This window comes from Electrophorus electricus, chromosome 5 (assembly GCF_041902795.1).
Source record: "Electrophorus electricus isolate QZ-2024a chromosome 5, ASM4190279v1, whole genome shotgun sequence".
Lineage (NCBI taxonomy): Eukaryota > Metazoa > Chordata > Actinopteri > Gymnotiformes > Gymnotidae > Electrophorus > Electrophorus electricus.
This window is the reverse complement of record NC_137501.1, coordinates 20733335-20753863: the sequence shown is the minus strand read 5'-3', so window position 1 is coordinate 20753863 and position 20529 is coordinate 20733335. Positions and strand designations below refer to the sequence as shown.

General features: G+C 39.4%; 3 non-coding genes and 1 pseudogene across 3 annotated transcripts; 1 reads left to right on the top strand and 3 right to left on the bottom strand.

Annotated features, from left to right (window-relative positions):
• Positions 1-20529, top strand: part of LOC145657974 (uncharacterized) — a 164929-nt pseudogene that overhangs the window by 133126 nt on the left and 11274 nt on the right.
• Positions 2231-2303, bottom strand: trnaf-gaa (transfer RNA phenylalanine (anticodon GAA)). Its single transcript has one exon. It is a non-coding gene; the product is annotated as a tRNA-Phe (tRNA).
• trnaf-gaa (transfer RNA phenylalanine (anticodon GAA)) lies at positions 4664-4736 on the bottom strand. The gene has a single exon. It is a non-coding gene; the product is annotated as a tRNA-Phe (tRNA).
• Positions 6895-6967, bottom strand: trnaf-gaa (transfer RNA phenylalanine (anticodon GAA)). The gene has a single exon. It is a non-coding gene; the product is annotated as a tRNA-Phe (tRNA).

Here is a 20529-nt window from a genome sequence, read left to right as displayed (position 1 = left end):
CAAGCATAGAATAATCCAACGAGAAAAACCAAAGCACACAGGGCACAGGAAACAAGTTTGAACTTGTGTGAAAGAAGGGCTTATGTGTCTGTGTGTGTGTGTGTGTGTGTGTGTGTGTGTGTGTGTGTGTGTGTGTGTGTGTGTGTGTGTGTGTGTGTGTGTGTGTGTGTGTGTGTCCCATATTGCTGTTTAATGTTGGGGTATTCAAATGGAAATTGAGAACTTATGCTTTTAACATGGGAAGTTAAACACACTGCCTGCACAAAAGAAAATAACTCTCCCATACCATCACGCCATTGGAGAGTGTTGGTGACTGCCTAATGCCCATCATCAGTGTGGAGTGTTCCACAACGTTGAGCCTAGTTAGTCCTCATCAGTCATATTTTGAGCTTGTAATACATGTTGAATTGGCATTGGTGGTCCGGCATGAGGGTGTAAACACACCAAACTGACATCAATTTTGAGGGTGAAAACACACCAAAATCAACAGCTCATTCCTCATCACCTGTACAAAGGAAACTGGTTGACTGCAATGTCAGGTTCATTCGCAAGTTTGTAGGGTTTCCTAAATGTAAAATAATGCTCCTGAGGCTTTAACCCTTATAATCACCTGCTTTGGGTAGGAGAAGCTGCTATAATTTAACAGATACTCTAGATTGAAAGCACTTTCTAAGTCACCAGCAGAATGTCTTTTATGAATCAAAACATGTTAACTGCATTTATGTTGAGTGTCAGTGTCAGGCAGGGAAGGAGGCAGGGAGCATGCAGGAAGGAAGCAGTATTTACAGCTGCATTGATAGGTGCATGCAGTCATAGAAGAGTCTTAATAGAGTCTCATGCACCCCAGAAATGGGATAGGCCTTATTCACTCTGAAAACTACACTTGCCCTCTTGTGGACTTAACATAAGTTCACAAATGAATCTATTCATTTGAATGTTTCTGGGCTGGATAAGAGGAAACTTTTAATAGGAAGTCAAAATAATTTTGATGGCAGTGAACAGTTCTAGCTTAGTGCTCAAATAATTGGGATTGACCACAATAGACATATTGTATATATTGTATAATATCATATGTTGTATAGTAGAGGTGAAAATAGCTTTGGAAATTGGTTAATAAAATAAATAAACTTTCGTTTGTGAACCTATCTTGAGATTCTAAATGTGACTCTTTGAATGTGACTCCAATAAAAATACTTTCATTCTTCTTGGCTCAAGTGGTAGAGCGCTTGCTTAACATGCGACAGTTAGTGGCATGGATGTCTACCTTCTCCAGTGTGTCTTAGCAGCATTGATACACTCTTCGGATGAGTGTGTTGCTCACTGTTGTTAGAATACAATATTTTGGAAGGTGTTTTCACATTATGCAATGAGAGAGGTAGTGGGATCATTGTCCGCATTCTCCAGTACGTCTCTTCTGCAGTGTTACACGTTAAGGATAAGTATGATGCTCAATGTCTTTAGAATTCAAAATCTACAGTGCATCTCTTCTGCAGTGGTACACATTAAGGATAAGTATGTTGGTTGCTGTATTTAGTGTACAATGTTTTGTTTTTTTGCCATTATGCGATGCCTCTTGGTAGAGTGTGATTTTCAAGAACTTTAGGAAGCAAATGACTTCTTTACATCACCTGTTTAGGTAGAACAAAGCCTGTCCATGAGCCAAAGCTAGCTGAAGTAGGCCCCATTCCATGAAAACATAGGAGTGGTGTGAAACAGGATTCCTATAATATTGTACCAAGCATACATGCAAGTTGACGCCGACCCTTCCCTTGTCCAGCTTACAACTAATGAGCTACATTTCAAAAGCGTTTGTGCAGAAGCCACTCTTCAAGCGCCTCTATGTGCAGTGATGAAACATATGATAAGATATTGCAGTGATGAAACATATGATAAGATATTGCAAGTTTCAGGAAATTTTAAATAGGGTCACTGAATTCAAAGTCTTTAGTCCTATTACGCCATGAAAACTTCTGATAGCATAAAAACAGCAACGTCGCAATCATTTTTTAGTAAAAGAAGGTAAAGGTTTATGAAGTACACCTCCGATTGCATAAAAACAGCAACGTCGCAATCATTTTTTAGTAAAAGAAGGTAAAGGTTTATGAAGTACACTTCCGATTGCATAAAAACAGCAACGTCGCAATCATTTTTTAGTAAAAGAACGTAAAGGTTTATGAAGTACACATAAAAAAAAGCACACCATCGGAAGAGGAAATCAGTACCGCACAGTTGCCGAAACCCGGGATTGAACCAGAGACTTTTAGATCTTCAGTCTAACACTCTCCCAGCTGAGCTATTTCGGCTAGACCGCATGTGCGTTTGCCTCCTTACGATGAAAATGCTACCAATAAATGTAATCCCATTTACAATATTGCATACACACAGAACACAATGACTTTACCACTGTGAAATCCATGGACCACTCGGCAGGACCTCACGGCGCAGTCATGCCTTGAGGTGCACAGGGCGAAACTACACCTGTAGTGAGTAGTTACAGCTAACAAGCAACTAACAACTAGGTTCAGATAATTAGCCTTGAATTTTACAGAATCTAAGGCAAAAGTAAGTAAACTCAGAAACTACCTTAACCAAGCATAGAATAATCCAACGAGAAAAACCAAAGCACACAGGGCACAGGAAACAAGTTTGAACTTGTGTGAAAGAAGGGCTTATGTGTCTGTGTGTGTGTGTGTGTGTGTTTGTGTGTGTCCCATATTGCTGTTTAATGTTGGGGTATTCAAATGGAAATTGAGAACTTATGCTTTTAACATGGGAAGTTAAACACACTGCCTGCACAAAAGAAAATAACTCTCCCATACCATCACGCCATTGGAGAGTGTTGGTGACTGCCTAATGCCCATCATCAGTGTGGAGTGTTCCACAACGTTGAGCCTAGTTAGTCCTCATCAGTCATATTTTGAGCTTGTAATACATGTTGAATTGGCATTGGTGGTCCGGCATGAGGGTGTAAACACACCAAACTGACATCAATTGTGAGGGTGAAAACACACCAAAATCAACAGCTCATTCCTCATCACCTGTACAAAGGAAACTGGTTGACTGCAATGTCAGATTCATTCGCAAGTTTGTAGGGTTTCCTAAATGTAAAATAATGCTCCTGAGGCTTTAACCCTTATAATCACCTGCTTTGGGTAGGAGAAGCTGCTTTAATTTAACAGATACTCTAGATTGAAAGCACTTTCTAAGTCACCAGCAGAATGTCTTTTATGAATCAAAACATGTTAACTGCATTTATGTTGAGTGTCAGTGTCAGGCAGGGAAGGAGGCAGGGAGCATGCAGGAAGGAAGCAGTATTTACAGCTGCATTGATAGGTGCATGCAGTCATAGAAGAGTCTTAATAGAGTCTCATGCACCCCAGAAATGGGATAGGCCTTATTCACTCTGAAAACTACACTTGCCCTCTTGTGGACTTAACATAAGTTCACAAATGAATCTATTCATTTGAATGTTTCTGGGCTGGATAAGAGGAAACTTTTAATAGGAAGTCAAAATAATTTTGATGGCAGTGAACAGTTCTAGCTTAGTGCTCAAATAATTGGGATTGACCACAATAGACATATTGTATATATTATATAATATCATATGTTGTATAGTAGAGGTGAAAATAGCTTTGGAAATTGGTTAATAAAATAAATAAACTTTCGTTTGTGAACCTATCTTGAGATTCTAAATGTGACTCTTTGAATGTGACTCCAATAAAAATACTTTCATTCTTCTTGGCTCAAGTGCTAGAGCGCTTGCTTAACATGCGACAGTTAGTGGCATGGATGTCTACCTTCTCCAGTGTGTCTTAGCAGCATTGATACACTCTTCGGATGAGTGTGTTGCTCACTGTTGTTAGAATACAATATTTTGGAAGGTGTTTTCACATTATGCAATTAGAGAGGTAGTGGGATCATTGTCCGCATTCTCCAGTACGTCTCTTCTGCAGTGTTACACGTTAAGGATAAGTATGATGCTCAATGTCTTTAGAATTCAAAATCTCCAGTGCCTCTCTTCTGCAGTGGTACACATTAAGGATAAGTATGTTGGTTGCTGTATTTAGTGTACAATGTTTTGTTTTTTTGCCATTATGCGATGCCTCTTGGTAGAGTGTGATTTTCAAGAACTTTAGGAAGCAAATGACTTCTTTACATCACCTGTTTTGGTAGAACAAAGCCCATCCATGAGCCAAAGCTAGCTGAAGTAGGCCCCATTCCATGAAAACATAGGAGTGGTGTGAAACAGGATTCCTATAATATTGTACCAAGCATACATGCAAGTTGACGCCGACCCTTCCCTTGTCCAGCTTACAACTAATGAGCTACATTTCAAAAGCGTTTGTGCAGAAGCCACTCTTCAAGCGCCTCTATGTGCAGTGATGAAACATATGATAAGATATTGCAAGTTTCAGGAAATTTTAAATAGGGTCACTGAATACAAAGTCTTTAGTGCTATTACACCATGAAAACTTCTGATAGCATAAAAACAGCAACGTCGCAATCATTTTTTAGTAAAAGAAGGTAAAGGTTTATGAAGTGCACTTCCGATTGCATAAAAACAGCAACGTCGCAATCATTTTTTAGTAAAAGAACGTAAAGGTTTATGAAGTACACATAAAAAAAAGCACACCATCGGAAGAGGAAATCAGTACAGCACAGTTGCCGAAACCCGGGATTGAACCAGGGACCTTTAAATCTTCAGTCTAACGCTCTCCCAGCTGAGCTATTTCAGCTAGACCGCATGTGCATTTGCCTCCAAGCAGACAATAATCCAACGAGAAAAACCAAAGCACACAGGGCACAGGAAACAAGTTTGAACTTGTGTGAAAGAAGGGCTTGTGTGTGTGTGTGTGTGTGTGTGTGTGTGTGTGTGTGTGTGTGTGTGTGTGTGTGTGTGTGTGTGTGTGTGTGTGTGTGTGTGTGTGTGTGTGTGTGTCCCATATTGCTTGTTTAATGTTGGGGTATTCAAATGGAAAATGAGAACTTATGCTTTTAACATGGGAAGTTAAACACACTGCCTGCAGAAAATAAAATAACTCTCCCATACCATCACGCCATTGGAGAGTGTTGGTGACTGCCTAATGCCCATCATCAGTGTGGAGTGTTCCACAACGTTGAGCCTAGTTAGTCCTCATCAGTCATATTTTGAGCTTGTAATACATGTTGAATTGGCATTGGTGGTCCGGCATGAGGGTGTAAACACACCAAACTGACATCAATTTTGAGGGTGAAAACACACCAAAATCAACAGCTCATTCCTCATCACCTGTACAAAGGAAACTGGTTGACTGCAATGTCAGGTTCATTCGCAAGTTTGTAGGGTTTCCTAAATGTAAAATAATGCTCCTGAGGCTTTAACCCTTATAATCACCTGCTTTGGGTAGGAGAAGCTGCTATAATTTAACAGATACTCTAGATTGAAAGCACTTTCTAAGTCACCAGCAGAATGTCTTTTATGAATCAAAACATGTTAACTGCATTTATGTTGAGTGTCAGTGTCAGGCAGGGAAGGAGGCAGGGAGCATGCAGGAAGGAAGCAGTATTTACAGCTGCATTGATAGGTGCATGCAGTCATAGAAGAGTCTTAATAGAGTCTCATGCACCCCAGAAATGGGATAGGCCTTATTCACTCTGAAAACTACACTTGCCCTCTTGTGGACTTAACATAAGTTCACAAATGAATCTATTCATTTGAATGTTTCTGGGCTGGATAAGAGGAAACTTTTAATAGGAAGTCAAAATAATTTTGATGGCAGTGAACAGTTCTAGCTTAGTGCTCAAATAATTGGGATTGACCACAATAGACATATTGTATATATTATATAATATCATATGTTGTATAGTAGAGGTGAAAATAGCTTTGGAAATTGGTTAATAAAATAAATAAACTTTCGTTTGTGAACCTATCTTGAGATTCTAAATGTGACTCTTTGAATGTGACTCCAATAAAAATACTTTCATTCTTCTTGGCTCAAGTGCTAGAGCGCTTGCTTAACATGCGACAGTTAGTGGCATGGATGTCTACCTTCTCCAGTGTGTCTTAGCAGCATTGATACACTCTTCGGATGAGTGTGTTGCTCACTGTTGTTAGAATACAATATTTTGGAAGGTGTTTTCACATTATGCAATTAGAGAGGTAGTGGGATCATTGTCCGCATTCTCCAGTACGTCTCTTCTGCAGTGTTACACGTTAAGGATAAGTATGATGCTCAATGTCTTTAGAATTCAAAATCTCCAGTGCCTCTCTTCTGCAGTGGTACACATTAAGGATAAGTATGTTGGTTGCTGTATTTAGTGTACAATGTTTTGTTTTTTTGCCATTATGCGATGCCTCTTGGTAGAGTGTGATTTTCAAGAACTTTAGGAAGCAAATGACTTCTTTACATCACCTGTTTTGGTAGAACAAAGCCCATCCATGAGCCAAAGCTAGCTGAAGTAGGCCCCATTCCATGAAAACATAGGAGTGGTGTGAAACAGGATTCCTATAATATTGTACCAAGCATACATGCAAGTTGACGCCGACCCTTCCCTTGTCCAGCTTACAACTAATGAGCTACATTTCAAAAGCGTTTGTGCAGAAGCCACTCTTCAAGCGCCTCTATGTGCAGTGATGAAACATATGATAAGATATTGCAAGTTTCAGGAAATTTTAAATAGGGTCACTGAATACAAAGTCTTTAGTGCTATTACACCATGAAAACTTCTGATAGCATAAAAACAGCAACGTCGCAATCATTTTTTAGTAAAAGAAGGTAAAGGTTTATGAAGTGCACTTCCGATTGCATAAAAACAGCAACGTCGCAATCATTTTTTAGTAAAAGAACGTAAAGGTTTATGAAGTACACATAAAAAAAAGCACACCATCGGAAGAGGAAATCAGTACCGCACAGTTGCCGAAACCCGGGATTGAACCAGGGACCTTTAGATCTTCAGTCTAACGCTCTCCCAGCTGAGCTATTTCGGCTAGACCGCATGTGCATTTGCCTCCTTACGATGAAAATGCTACCAATAAATGTAATCCCATTTACAATATTGCATACACACAGAACACAATGACTTTACCACTGTGAAATCCATGGACCACTCGGCAGGACCTCACGGCGCAGTCATGCCTTGAGGTGCACAGGGCGAAACTACACCTGTAGTGAGTAATTACAGCTAACAAGCAACTAACAACTAGGTTCAGATAATTAGCCTTGAATTTTACAGAATCTAAGGCAAAAGTAAGTAAACTCAGAACCTACCTTAACCAAGCAGAGAATAATCCAACGAGAAAAACCAAAGCACACAGGGCACAGGAAACAAGTTTGAACTTGTTATCAGAATGATCTCAGTAAGTCAAAAAGGATAGGCTCAGAAGTCTTGATTTTATAAAGTAAGCAGGATCTTAACATTTACTCCTTGCTAAGAGAAATAGCTAGCCTAACTTGGGATAACAGCCAACACACATTGTCACAGATGGGGGAAAGGATAGAAATGTGAAAGGTCAGTTTAGTTAGCAGGGTCCTGATTCTTGATTTGATCAAGAGGTATTCAATGCAAGTTCACAAGCACACTTTAGTGGCAAAGTAACAATGTTTTCACTTGCACAGGGATGTGAACCCTACACCCTCAGAGTAAAAGTCTGCTTTTGTTCCAAAATTGCTTCCCTGATGCATTAGCTAACAGTCAGCACAAGTGTGAATGTTGAAGATTCATTCAAGCATCTCTTTGGCACAGTATGTAGTGTGTACAAAAGGAAGCGAACAAAAAGGTATGAGAAAGTAGATCCTGTTTTCACTTACACGTGAACCCTACACCCTCAGATTAAAAGTCTGCTGCGCTACAATCCGAGTAATGCTGCGCAGCACAAGCAGAGTATGGAAACTCCACCCAGATATGGACTCAAACCCTCGCACATATAGGCAAGAATACTAACATCCCACTCCACTGAATGCTGAAGGAAACATAGGCTGAATGCTATCTTAAATATATTAATGATAGTAAATAAATTGTTGTCTGACTGATCTACTTTGATATTCTAAAACAGGATGAAGGCAAAATGAAGAAATTATTTTATTTGCAAAAGGCAAAGCAAGGATAAAAAAATATTCAGTGAAGAAAGCAGCAGGATTACCAAGATCTCTAACTGGCATCAGAGGACCATACATACAACTTGGGCATTTGTGGGGATTAAATTTAGTGGAGATAAATAAGGGATGGGTGTAGGTGATTATTCAGAGTGATAGGGATGGGCTAAGAGAATAAGTGCTGTGATTGGTGGATGTGGTCTGAGCAATGTCTGGAAATTGGCTGGGTGTATGATATTGCATAAACTATTAAATACTAATTGTATTTCTTGATAGACTTAAAAGACGGGTCAGGTAAAGGAGGCATTTTTTGAGAGTGCACAGACAGCATGGTCAGAAATGCTCCTGTTTGAATTCTCACTGTTCATTTTATTACCTATTTAAGAAATTATGTAGCATGCAGAGTGCCAGGAATAAATATTAGTAAAGGAGGAAATTAGTCAGAATAACTGCAACTCAAAGGTATAGTAGTCTTTATTTCTGCTGCTTTTCTCTGAGTAAAAAAAGATTAATCTGTGGCTCATTATTATTTAAAGGAACAGACAATGAACAAGGCATTTTAGAAAAGGGTGCAGAGCTGCTTGATCCTTGTGGTATTTTAATCCAAGGATGTCACAGACATTTTATTTAGACCCCATGGAACTGTGTTAACTTGTTTTGAAGGGGGTATAGTAGGTGCCCTTTAACTAGCACCATTTTATTGTTTTGACAATATACATCTTACATAGAATTGTTATTAGCATGAGCTTGTGGATGTTCATGAAATAAATCAGTTCACAGAAATAAATTTCATCCTGTGTGTTGGTGTCATGGTCTCTTACAATGTCTGCAATTTTATCGATATTTACCATCATCATTTGCTTTTGTTCAGCACCTCAGTACAGCTCTGCTTATGATACACAATCTGAGAAATCTCTAATCTGTAAAGCGCTCACTAAAATGCTGAAGTACGGTTTACAAAATGTTGAAAGTTAATCTGTTGGCAGGTGTTCTAGCTGCTGTCTGCACTGTCTTAGTGCAGCAATCAGGAGTGATGTCAGCAGTACAGTGCTGGCACTATGCAAATTGTTGTGTGCCTGTAATCTGCCTGTTTTAGCAGTACATTCTTGTTAGTGTGGACCCTAACAGTAGTAAGGTTTATGGAGGGTTGTATCTGTATGTGTAGTGACAGATTTAGGGGATGTGTGCAGTTTTCTTGCCATACTTATATCCTGCCAAAAATTGCAGTTTAAGTTTCTGTGCCACCTAAAACATCCTAATACATATGTTACGATGTAATTTGTTGATATTTTGTGGATTTATTTTAAAATTTATTCCTCCTACAGTATGGAACTATCCACGGATTAGAGAATTTTTTACCAATAAAACACAGGTGGTGAGAATAGGGGACTATACATCATCTCCTCTCACTCAGAATACAGGTTTGCTGTAGGGCTCCGTGCTTAGCCCCATCCTCTTTACCCTTTTTACACATGATTGCATCACATCCATGCTTCCAACACCATTGTGAAGTTCGCAAACGAGACCACAGTAATAGGTCTCATAGCGAATAATGATGAGACCTACTACAGAGAGAAGATCCATCACACAGCCAGGGGGTGCGTATGCAACAATCTTGTTCTGAACACCACCAAGACTAAAGAGGTCATTGTGGATTACAGAAGAACAGTGCATGCTCCATTATTCATATAAGGTGAGGAAGCGGAGTGTGTAGACAACATAAAGTACATGGGACTCCACATTATGGCCCACCTTACCTGGGCACTGTACATATCCCACTGGCTGATGAGGGCCCAGCAGCTCAAGGGAGCTTAAGCAGGCTGGACTCTACTCCCAGTTACTGGAAAACTTCCAGAGAAGCACCAGTGAAAGTATTATTTGTCTCTGTAATATGACTATGATTTGACAGCTGTGGATCACAAAACATGAAGGATTTATGGGATTGTGGGATGCTTGCTCCCTGATCTGAACTCAGGACTGTGGGATCACAAGATGACCACTCTCCCTGACCTGAACTCCTGCAGGATCTGCACTAATGCCTGCAACATTAGCCTGCAGTATTAGCATAGATCCCAACTACCCAGGCCACAGACTTTTTGTCCCTCTGCCTTCAGGATAGAGATATAAAACAATAAAAACTCAGAGCAATAGACTAAAGACAGCTTTTTCCCCCGATTACCCCATCTGTACATACCTAACCTACGCACTGAGACACACATTGCACATGCACCTATTTTTCACATTATTGCACTTTTGTATTTACTGTTGCTCCCTACTGCTGTCTGCTGCTGTATTTAATTATGTGCTTGTCTGTGTTTGTCATGTATCTCTTTTAATATGGTTCATGTTGAGAGTGCAGCACAGAATTTCATTGTACTATGTTTGATGACTATAAAGTGTTAATTAATTAATTAATTAAATCATTCATTCAGTCATTCCTTCATTGTTTTACAGAACCACACAGTCGAAGGGAACAAGATAGTCCAGAGCAATAGCATTCCACACAACGGCAACAATAAATGTATTTACACAAGTCAGGGCAGCACAATAAACTGCATTATACCACTGTCAGAGGATGTATTGCATATAGACTCAACAGCCAAATATCAAATATCAGCACAATTTGAGACACACATAGTATACATTTTAAAGTATTTGAGTAGTGCAAACATATGTAGGTGTGTATGCCTGAGAAAATGCACGGCACAATTCATTCGGGACAAGACAAAATCAAGAGAGGCATGCATAACGCATGTGACAGGCAGACCATCACAAGCTGCAATATAATAATTTGAGTATTCTAGTATCATAGCTAGCAGAACAAGCTGAATGTGCACTTCAGTGCATGACCTGTCTGTAGAATTAACAGCAGTAGAGCCTATCTGAGCGCATGTCCTATACTGTAAATTGGTGCTACATAGGTAGCTAAAAATTTGTTTGGACCTAGGTGCAGCACTTCAGTATCTGAAATAGCTCAGCTAGGAGAGCATTAAACTGGAGATCTAAAGGTCCTTTGTTTGACCCTAGGTTTCAGCATGTCAGCGTAACCAGTTTTCTTTGGACTCTGACAGAGAGGCTGTTCTTTGATTTGTCTCCCTTATTCCATGGCTCAAACACAATGAGTCACTACCTTCTTTGCTTCTGTGACAGGTTTCCTGGTGTAACAGCACTCTGTAATTGATGGTATGAATTTCAATGAACTTTGCACTTGATGTGTGCAACTGCTTTTGAAATTGAATTCATTAGTTGACTGCTGGTTAACCATGTGGAGATGGGAATGGTAGGTGTCAACTGGCATCTATGCTTAATTGGAAGATGCATGCATCCTTGTTCCCACCATGTCTAGCATTTCATGGAAAGTAGCCTTTCATTCCTGCAACCAGGGCTCAAGCCAAACAATCAAAATGTTGGTTAGCTCAGGTTAGTTACAACATGGATCTAATAATGCCAAGGTCATGGGTTTTATCCCAGTATGGGGCAGTGCTCCTTTAGGTCCTAAACCTTCTCTCTAGCTGGTACCTTGACAAAGTTTGCTCTGGAAAATCAATCTCACTGCTTCTGGCATGCTAAACAAGCACTATACAATTTAAACTATTTCACATCAGGCAGCCCTTGTCTCTGGCACTCTCTTTGTGATGAGATACCTACAGCATGCATTTCCACAGCTTCAAAGAATTTCAAGCGTGAATACTACCAGGTCTTTGTAGCTAACTAGATTACACACGTTCATCTGATGAACTAGTTACAATAATACATTTCCTAGCTGTCATGTCTTCTACTTGGACTCAGCCAAGCACAAACTACACAAGCCCAGATCAGATCCGGATCACCGCACTTTGTTCAACTATATAAGCTCAGTTTATCCAGTCTCTCATGGTGATGTCTGCCTGCATTATGATTCTGAGCAACCGTATTCTTTGTCTGCTATTCTGGTTTATACTTTTGATGCCTGTTTTTGGATTACTCCTTTGCCTGATCCTTGTTGAATTTGTATGCTTATCAGCTGTTTGCTGTATATTACCTCTGCTTCTTTTACCCCTTACAGTCTTTAAATGCAGACTGAAGACCCATCTATTTGCTGAATATTTAAAGGCCAACTGACACTGCTCCCTTATTGACTGACTAATTTAGTACTTATTGTAGGGCAATGTTTATGTTGTTTAACAAACTCTGGCAATTATTGCTAGATAGCACTTATCATTGTTTAAGATAGACCATATGTATTTTGCACTTCTAGGTATCAGCATTCATCCCTGTATTCTACAGTATTCTAGTTCATTGGTATGTTTAATTCTATCCTACTGTACTGTACGTGGATATATTCTGTAAGTAAATTACAAAGCACTTGTGTATGTTGCTCTGGATAAGAGCGTCTGCTAAATGTCAAAAATGAAAATGTAAATGTCTGTGTGCAGCCATCTGTCACTGATCCTATTAACTAAGCCTGTTCCAGCACGGCCACCCCCACCACCTCTTCCTGCCTCCTTTTTCCATAGTCTCTGATCTGGTTCACTGGAATACTAACTAGATACACCTGTTGCCTATTCTCTTCTGTACATAGGGCTCCTATTGAAACTCTCCTCTCTCATACTCTCATTGTGAAGTATTGCTGACTGCATGATGCATACTGAGCCTTTCGTTTATGTTAGATTTCCTGGTTACTGAACATTGTCTGTTTTCTAGAGCCTGTCTTCTGCCTGATCCTTGGACACCTCCCAGACTCTGCCCCTCATTTGCAACCCTGAACTGGCCTTATCTAGTGTACAGACAAGCTCCCTCCTGCCTGCTTTGCTACATTGAGGATCCTACTGAAATCTCTCCATTCACTTCAAGCCTGCTTCACAAACCCAATAAAACCTCTTGCATTTGGATTCTCCCTCTCTCCTGTGTTTGCATTCACTACAGCATCACTGCCTTCAAAACAAAAGTGGACCTATGTCAGGCAGACACCCTCCTATAGCAGCCAAGAGATTGGGTATTGGCATCACATTTAGGGTCAGCCCTATGGGTGACTGTATTTTGTTATCCCTTCATGTGTTGGCATGATCATTTCAGTCCTTTCCATGTTTGCTTAGCCTACCCTCAGAGATGTAGAAGGTAGTCCTGCTTACACCGTGAACACCTTACTGAGCTCCAGGCTGCGCACAGGATGATTGCATCATCAGGTGGACTAGAATGAGTACTGACCTGAGGAGAGCAGCTGGGTTTCAGCCACTCAGATACTGTGGCCTGATACTGTGGCCACATCCTTCCACCACATTCACCCTTCCTCAGCATGGTACTCAAGGCCCTCAGTGGGCCACTCGGACATGGGCACTGTAACGCCCTGGTCTTAACCTGCATTCTGTTTTCCTAATTATCCCTGCATGTCCCCATCCGCAGCACTTCACATTAGCCTCCTACAGCGATTAAACTCCTGCTACATATGTGCCCTCTAGAATAATAAAATAAATTACTTGATAGCATCAGATATTCTTAAAATACATCTATCAACATGAAATTTCTTAGGACTAATATAATCTGCTTACCGATTTTCAGTCTACATCCAACCATTTGCCAGAAATCCACATGGAATACACCATGTTTTCTTGATAATTTCCACAACAACCATGACTGTCCTTTTAAATGGTTCCTTCGTAACCTAACACAAATTATGCAAGCCTTTAGTTACCATAAAATTCGCATTACTCATGTAGCAGGGCTATTGATTAGAGCAATAATACCCTCATTTCGTTATTTCTGTGGTTTCTATTGAGCCATAAAGAGTTATTTTCTTTGAGTGAAAGCAAATCTCACCCACCATGGACCAAAATGTGAAAGGGGTTGGGGGGGTTATCAAATCACTTCACAAGCATTTTCCAACTGGTGTATTCCATAAATAGAATATATATACTATATATGGTGTGTGTACATATATATATATATATATATATATATATATATATATATATATATATATATATATATATATATATATATATATATATATGAGAGAGAGAGAGAGAGAGAGAGAGAGAGAACTAGAGGAAGTATAGCATGACTGAAAATGAATCTCCTGCATCCAATTACACACTATAAACCCCAAAAATAAAAGGCATTGTTGTAACATTTTTGTATTAGATGATCTCAATTGGAACCTAAATGATGAAAAAATAAGCCTGGATGTGAATATATGTCTTGGCCCAAGTGTCTACTTAAATTTGATTCTTGAATGATAATTATGCTATTTGTATAATTTCAGATAATTAGTGTTAAAGTGAACAAATACAACTCATTCAAAAAAGAGCTTAAAATTGGAGGTGCACTTAGCCACATCTATCTGACATTTCAAACTAAGCTACTGTTTACTCTGCTTTAGTTTACTTCATTTTGGTTCTTGGTCTTTGGTTTATTTAATAAACCAGTCCATGCTCACTCATCTGCCTCACCCAGACATGTCACATGACTGCTGAATATAAACCAAAGAAAAAATGCTGGTCTTAAAATCATACATTCCTGATATACAAAACCATAAATCAAACCACAGTAACTGGCATCAATAATCTTGCATCAATATGGACCTTGTGGATCAGCACTTTTTATATTTTAAACATAAAAAAATGTTATACTTGGTATGACAAACCATTACAAAATTAACAATATATTTACTATGTCATGTTATTTAGATCTACACTGAATACATTGTGAATGAATAAAATGAGTGGTGAGTAAAATATGAGAGATGATTCAAATCTTTGGTACAGTGTAGATCTGTAATTACTGAAGGGTTTTTATGCGCCAGATTTGTTTTTTGTTTTTGTAAACTGAGTAGAACTGCATTTTTTTCATGTTCTAAAAGGGAAAATTCCAAGTTTCCTCATTATAGTCCTATAAAAAATGTTTAATTAAAACCAAAACTAATTCATTGGTAAGTTGTCTAGGAAAAGCATAATCATATATATATATATTTTTTTTTTTTTAAAGGTCCAATCTTTTGTCCTATAAATAAATAAATAAATAAATAAATAAATAAATAAATGAAAATGTTAGGCAGGGCGTCATTGTGTGTCTCAGAAATAGTTCAAGTGCAAAGTGGTTTATAAGCAGAATTTCTTTTGTTTCAGCAGAACAACTCCTCCAGTATTTTTAGAGGATATAAACCCACTTTGGGTAAAGTGTAAGTGAGCAGCAAATAGGGGTCAGGGGAAAAGGTGAAACCCGTAATGTCTCAAAATGTTTTTATATATATTGTCATATTACTCTATTTTCTTTTTTACTTTCAGAAAAAACTAACTTTGGGTCTATCGATGTAACAATAATTTCAGAATCTTATGACATATATATGGAAAAAAATATATACATTGTGCTATATATTTAAGCTTTACAATTTCAACCTGGTACCATTTTTAGATTCAAAAGGCTGGACATTAAAGAGAATGTAATCAGAACAACAAACATGTTGAACAGGTTTTAGGACAGCGGAAACAGTCAAAACTAAACAATGAATTGATCAAAATGGGCATTACATTAGGCTGACACTACAGTAACTATAGAACTCAAAGGAAATTAATGCTAAAACATTCTTCTGGTATAAGAATTTCAGAATTTGTCATAGAAAATTCAATTACAATCAAAACAACTGCGTGCCATGTTTAAATGCTATATAGAGTTTTAGTACAGTTTTTTAATTGCTTGCTCACTTCTTTGCATAAAAATACATGTTCAGTTCCTTTATAAGCAAACCCAAACTACACAAGCCTTTGGTTAACTGAAAATACACGTTTCTGATGTAAAAGTGTTCCTGAATAGAGCATTAAACCCCCCTTTTCTATTTTATATTGATTTTTATTGGCCATTGCAGCACTATTGACTTGGAGTAACAGCAATTCTCACCTATGTGTGAAGGGGGCGGGAGGGTGACTATCATTCACTTCTATATGTTTCCAAGTGTTTCCAGGGCAAGCGGTGTGCTTGACAGTAGTTTCATCAAATAGAGGAGGCTTAGACGAAAACGTAGACCACCCCCCCCACTTGCCATATTTAGTCATCCCTTTACTGTTTCAAGGTCTGCGTACTGTGTATTATCAGTGCTTCAGTATTGTTAGCAGGTAGCCTAGCGCATGGGTTTGATGCTGTTTGGCGAAACTCCTACAACTATAAGTATCAATACTCTTGAACATCATGCAAAGGAAGAGGCGTATTTTAGCTGAAGTTTATATGGAGTTGCTTGGGTGCTGCTAGCATGGAATAGCTTCGATGTTTGCATATCAAATCACTGGATGTTTCCATTCACTGCTGTAAAAATTCGTAATCCTGCTACAAATCGTAAGTATAAATGAGAAAGCAAACTATTTCTTTACAGTATTCTCCCCAGTATTTACAGTATTAGTTACAGTATTTTCCCCTAATGATGTTAAGAATGATGCTGTGAAGAGCTAATATTGTTGTGGAACTTAATAATGTAAGTTATTATGATGTTTAGTGAATAATGACTGAGTGCATTTGGAGAGATTTTTGGACACTTCAGGGAAGTCTAGGACACCTAGTGGAAAACATGTCTAGCTATTTACTCATTTCATGTATATACTCAAAACTGTTCAATATATTACACAAGACTCTGGTGAATCAGAAAATGCAGAGTATGAGTGAAAATTAATCTCCAGCATCAATAAACACATTATACACCAAAAAATGTTTTATGGTTATTTTATTATTTATTTATTTATTTTTTTACATTTTCTACTGTATTAGATGAGCTCAAATGGAACCTAAATGATGGACAAATAAGCCTGGATGTGAATCAATGTCTAGTCCCAAGTGTCTAATTCAGTTTGAATCCTGAATGATCATTGTGCTATGTGTACAATTTCAGACACCTAGTGTTAAAGTGAACAAGTACAAATCGTTCAAAAATGAGCTTAAAACTGCCGGTGTGTTAAGGGATTAAATTTAAAAAATGTATAACGAAGCTTTTGGGGATTTATTGCGTTGGCTACGTGAAGCAGTATATGCAGAGCACATGGAAACTGTGGATGCTTTGAAATCCAACATCTAGACTAACTCAACAGCAATTGATACCACAATTTAAGATTGATGAGGTACAACACTCGCAGTAAATTAGTGAGGTGTAGCATAAGGGCTCACAGACCTCAATACCAAAAGTTACCAGCTAGGCACTTGATTTAGAACTTTGGCAAAAAGCTAGCACTGAGTGTCTGGGTCACTGGGCTTATATAGGTCTAGCCCAGCTGTCGGGTGTTAAGCCTGATTAGTGGTGTGCCTGACTCAAGGCCTCCCTCTGGTGGCTGGAGGGGGCCTTGGCCTGGCACCAACCCTTACACTGACTTTAGGCAATTATCAGATTAAAGTGCATGTATTTGCACTCACTGATTAAATTACTCAGATGGGTCATTAGCTAATAAAGTTAGATTAACAAGGGGGTGTGGCAACAAGTAAGGGGCAGTCCTGACAAACAGTCAACAGTCAACAATAATTCCACATGCACGTGGCAGGCCATACCATATGATAAGTGGGAAGGTGAGCATACTATTACAAACTAGCAAGGACAGCAATAGCTATCAGACAGTAACTAGCCAAGATATGGTAATCTACAGTAAATATTTAATTGTTTAACTAAAACCAGTACTATGTGTTAAACATGTAAATGAGGAACTTCTAAATAAAGCTCTTGCCTTCTCCAGGGGATGCAGTACCTGGATTGTCACTCCACTGAGGTTAAAAAATAAGCATCTGGCAAATGAATGTAGTGATGTTACTACAGATGGACTACTCCGCCCACATAAGTCACATGGTAAGGCCTGACGCATGCAGGGGGATCCACATATGTACTGTGAATATCTGTTTTGTAACCACGCCCCTTCGGGATTTCATATACTCGCACAGGGCTTATTGCTAAGTGTTAATGTGTCTATTTAAACCCCTGTCTGTGTGTGCTCTTTTTGTTGGTCATTGTTGCTATGTGTGTGTTAACTCCTAGCTCTGTAGCTGTAAAGTTGGTTTGTGTAGTTCCCATTAATGTTTATAGGTGTTCTTTTAATTTTAAATGTATAGTCATGGTTACTGTAAGTGCTATGTGTGAGTGCCACCTGTTTCATATATGTTTTATGTTAATAAACATGTTTCACCAACAAGGAAGTCTCTGCGTCCTGCTCCGGGCCTGCGGAACTCGGGCCAGCTTCGTTACTGAAGTCATACCATGAAGTTTGTGATTGGTTGAACAAGTTCAATTTAGTACCTTCCCTGTTGACGCTGGGCCACATCTTACTTTGCAATATCGGTATGAGCCTATTTTGGCACAATGCGTATTATGTTTATTGTTCACAAGTATAATCAGAATAAGGGTTCATTTGTGGTACTGAGTGGGGTTCATAGTTTGCTTTGATTAAAAGTGTTGCTTACTAACGGAAGTTTTAAAGTTTACTCACCAATAGCAGCCAACCTTTTCTGAAACTGCTCAGGGGCCCATAGGCAGGAACCTAGACAAAACCGGCAACAGAAGCGGGCAAAACAGGAACAGAGGATACAGAGACAGACAAGGGAGCAGTATTGGGGGCTGGCACAGCAGCCTCAGGGAACAGAGGAGTTTCAAAAGTGACTCTCGGCATAACCAAAGAGTTTGTATGGGTCCGGGAAGTTGAAGGAGATACCTCAAGGGTGACGAGGCATGACTAAGGGAGTCTCAAATGTCATCAGAGGCAAACCTGTAGCATCTACAGGGGCCACAGGGGAGTCTCGAGGAATGACCACGGGGACAGGCCTGGCACCTGGCACTGGGACAGGCCTGGCATGTGTTGCGGGGACTTGTGGAGTGGCCTCCTCCACTCTAGGAACAGCCAGATCCGGTGACCCAACATTCAGCCGCGGCGGGCCCGCGGGCATGGCCGCATCATTCAGTGGTGAGTCTGGGAGGGCCGGAGGTGCCGCTGCGCTGCTCAGCGGTGGCGGGTCCAGAGGCACGGTTGCGCTGGTCAGCGGTGGGTCTGGGAGGCCTGAAGACAGGGTTCCACTACTAGCAGCAATAACTTTAGCAGTAAAGCCTTTAAATTGCTTGACAACAGAGCAATTTTTTTTTTTTTTTTTAATTTCATGCTGCATTTTGTACTATGTGCTCTTGTGGAAGAATATGCCATCCTACTAAGTGCTGTAAGTAGTTTGGATGAAAAGGTAGGCCTATTTAACCTGACTTGATGTGGAGGTGGAGAAATTAGACTTAGATAGCCATGTTAACACCACTGATTTACATTACATGTCCATTTGTCATCTTTGGCGATGTAGAGGAATTCCAGCTCTCTAGCGCTCTTCCTTCTGGCTTAGTGGCAAGTTTATGGCAATCTCACTACTACAGCCCAGGTTTGATTCCTGGTCTGTTTATGCTTTTATGATTACAACAAGCAGATTTAACATGAAAAAAAAATGTGATCCTTGAATTTTAATTCAAACAGCTTAGGGTCCCACCCCATAATGTTGAGAACGAATGGAAGGGAAAGTTGTCAGCAAATACGTCCTCCACTGACAAGCTGAAGTTGATTAAAATCTAAGTAGAATATAAGCATTGCTAATCAAACCCTGGTTGTGTCAGGAATAAGCAGCTTGGTTATAAAGACTTGCTGCTGGAGCAACATGACTCTATATCAAAAAGACTTGACGGTTTTTACGTGCCTGTTGTCTGGCCTAAAAACTTGCATTACATATTCAATATTTGATGTGTGGGATAAAGTGAATTGATAGCATGTACAGTTATGAACTTTATTATCTCTGCTTTTGATGCCAGATGCATTCAATAGCTACAAAGTTTTTAAATGGGCGTTTTTGCCATCCTAAGTGGATGCTGTTTAAGGAGATGTCTCATCATGTGTCACATCTGTAATGATCACTTGCCATAAAGTGACAGAGCCGCATTTAAAGTGATGCGTTGGCCGGGAAGCAAATCCAGGTCAACTGCTTGGAAGAGAGCTATGCTCGCCACTACACCAGCAATGCAAACTTGTGCTAGATTCGCCCTAATGTTGTGGTCATTGCAGTCACCAAGAGCGTGGTCATGCTCTTTGAGTGGTACCTGACTGCAAGGCCCTGTCTTTAACATTCTTCAAAGAAGTGTGAACTTCAACAGCAAAAGATGCAAAATAATTTTATGCTGGCAGCTCACACAGTTTCATTAGTGATGTGGTCATCACAGCTATACGGAGGATGCGTCATGAGCTCTCCACATTGCATAATAATGGAAAATGGCACATCACTACTAATTTCAACAAATGTGCAATGTAGATGAATTAGTGCACCTTAAATAATGCACAGATTACATTCTGTTTTTTGTGGATCGCTAGCAAACATTGGCATGTCCTGTTTCTTGTCAATTTGAAAGCTGCTCTTCTGTCATTTAAGATTGGTCATTCTATACTTGCAACTTTCAGTCTGTTTTATCCAAAAAAATGAGCAAAGAACACAAGGATAAGAAAAG